Here is a 2,599-nt window from a genome sequence, read left to right as displayed (position 1 = left end):
CCCTGCAGCTACAACCCAAGGGACAGCCTTCCCAACGCACTCTGGAGGAGAAGAGGCTCCTCGGGCGGAGTAACACAGCTCGAGATGCTCGCTCATTCACGGAAATCGTGGGAAACAACCTGCCGCCGGCACACCACTTCGTCCTCACATGAGGTTACCATTGTCCATACAATAGTGCAGGTGCGATGGAAATCTTTTCTCGTTTTGGTGCGTGCTACATTTTTACGGATAGACCCCGTGAAACGCTAGAAATTGGCGGGGATGTGTCTCTTGTGGCTCACGGGGCTGTTAGGGTGGCACAGAAATCCCTCGGAATGGGAAAACGGGTCATTTTCGTGTTGCCACATTGCATGCGAACGGCATGAAACTTCCAGAGGCATTTGCAGCAGGAATGCATGTGCAGTCAAAAAAGTGAATATTTTTCACGGATAGACCCCGTGAAACGCTAGAAATTGGCGGCGATGTCTCTCTTGTGGCTCACGGGGCTGTTAGGGTGGCACAGAAATCCCTCGGAATGGGAAAACGGGTCATTTTCGTGTCGCCACATTGCATGCGAACCGCATGAAACTTCCAGAGGCATTTGCAGCAGAAATGCATGTGCAGTCAAAAAATTGAATATTTTTCACGGATAGACCCCGTGAAACGCTAGAAATTGGCGGGGATGTGTCTCTTGTGGCTCACGGGGCTGTTAGGGTGGCACAGAAATCCCTCGGAATGGGAAAAAACGGGTCATTTTCGTGTCGCCACATTGCATGCGAACCGCATGAAACTTCCAGAGGCATTTGCAGCAGGAATGCATGTGCACTCAAAAAATGTGATATTTTTCACGGAGAGACCCCGTGAAACGCTAGAAGTGGGCGGGGATGTCTCTCTTGTGGCTCACGGGGCTGTTAGGGTGGCACAGAAATCCCTCGGAATGGGAAAACGGGTCATTTTCGTGTCGCCACATTGCATACGAACCGCATGAAACTTCCAGAGGCATTTGCAGCAGGAATGCATGTGCACTCAAAAAAGTGAATATTTCTCACGGATAGACCCCGTGATACGCTAGAAATTGGCGGGGATGTCTCTCTTGTGGCTCACGGGGCTGTTAGGGTGGCACAGAAATCCCTCGGAATGGGAAAACGGGTCATTTTCGTGTCGCCACATTGCATGCGAACCGCATGCAACTTCCAGAGGCATTTGCAGCAGAAATGCATGTGCAGTCAAAAAAAAATTGATATTTTTCACGGATAGACCCCGTGAAACGCTAGAAATTGGCGGGGATGTGTCTCTTGTGGCTCACGGGGCTGTTCGGGTCGCACAGAAATCCCTGGGAATGGGAAAACGGGTCATTTTCGTGTTGCCACATTGCGTACGAACCGCATGAAACTTCCAGAGGCATTTGCAGCAGGAATGCATGTGCACTCAAAAACTTCTATATGTTTCACGGATAGACCCCGTGAAACGCTAGAAATTGGCGGGGATGTGTCTCTTGTGGCTCACGGGGCTGTTAGGGTGGCACAGAACTCCCTCGGAATGGGAAAAGGGGTCATTTTCGTGTTGCCACATTGCATAGGAACGCCATGAAACTTCCAGAGGCATTTGCAGCAGAAAGGCACGTGCACTCAAAAATTTTAATATTTTTCACGCATAGACCCCGTCAAACGCTAGAAGTTGGCGGGGATGTCTCTCTTGTGGCTCACGGGGCTGTTAGGGTCGCACAGAAATGCCTCGGAATGGGAAAACGGGTCATTTTTGTGTGGCCACATTGCATAGGAACGGCATGAAACTTCCAGAGGCATTTGCAGCAGGAATGCATGTGCACTCAAAAACGTCTATATTTTTCACGGATAGACCCCGTGAAACGCTATAAATTGGCGGGGATGTCTCTCTTGTGGCTCACGGGCGCTGTTAGTTAGGGTCGCACAGAAATCCCTCGGAATGGGAAAAGGGGTCATTTTCGTGTTGCCACATTGCGTACGAACGGCATGAAACTTCCAGAGGCATCTGCAGCAGAAATGCATGTGCACTCAAAAACGTCTATATTTTTCACGGATAGACCCCGTGAAACGCTAGAAATTGGCGGGGATGTGTCTCTTGTGGCTCACGGGGCTGTTAGGGTCGCACAGAAATCCCTCGGAATGGGAAAACGGGTCATTTTCGTGTTGCCACAATTGGCATACGAACGGCATGAAACTTCCAGAGGCATTTGCAGCAGAAATGCATGTGCACTCAAAAACGTGAATATTTTTTCACGGATAGACCCCGTCAAACGCTCGAATTTGGCGGGGATGTTTCTCTTGTGGGTCACGGGGCTGTTCGGCTCGCACAGAACTCCCTTGGTCCACCTGATTCGTGCATACAGGCAGCAACTAAAACTCTGTAAACCTGCTGTGAGGACATCTAAACAGTGGACCAGTGAGGCTGTGGAAGATTTGCGGGCGTGCTTAGACTGTACTGACTGGGATATGTTCACGACTGCTACCAATAGTCTGGATGAACTCACAGAGGCTGTGTACATCAGCTTCTGTGAGGACTGCTGTATCCCAACACGTACCAGGGTGAACTTTAACAACAACAAGCCCTGGTTCTCAGCAAAGCTCAAAAGGTTGAGGTT

Source organism: Petromyzon marinus, unplaced genomic scaffold (genome assembly GCF_048934315.1).
Source record: "Petromyzon marinus isolate PM22_M1 ecotype Great Lakes invasive population unplaced genomic scaffold, UKy_Petmar_22M1.pri1.0 PM_G_Scaffold_82, whole genome shotgun sequence".
Taxonomy (NCBI): Eukaryota; Metazoa; Chordata; class Hyperoartia; order Petromyzontiformes; family Petromyzontidae; genus Petromyzon; species Petromyzon marinus.
Note: the sequence above shows the minus strand (reverse complement) of the source record.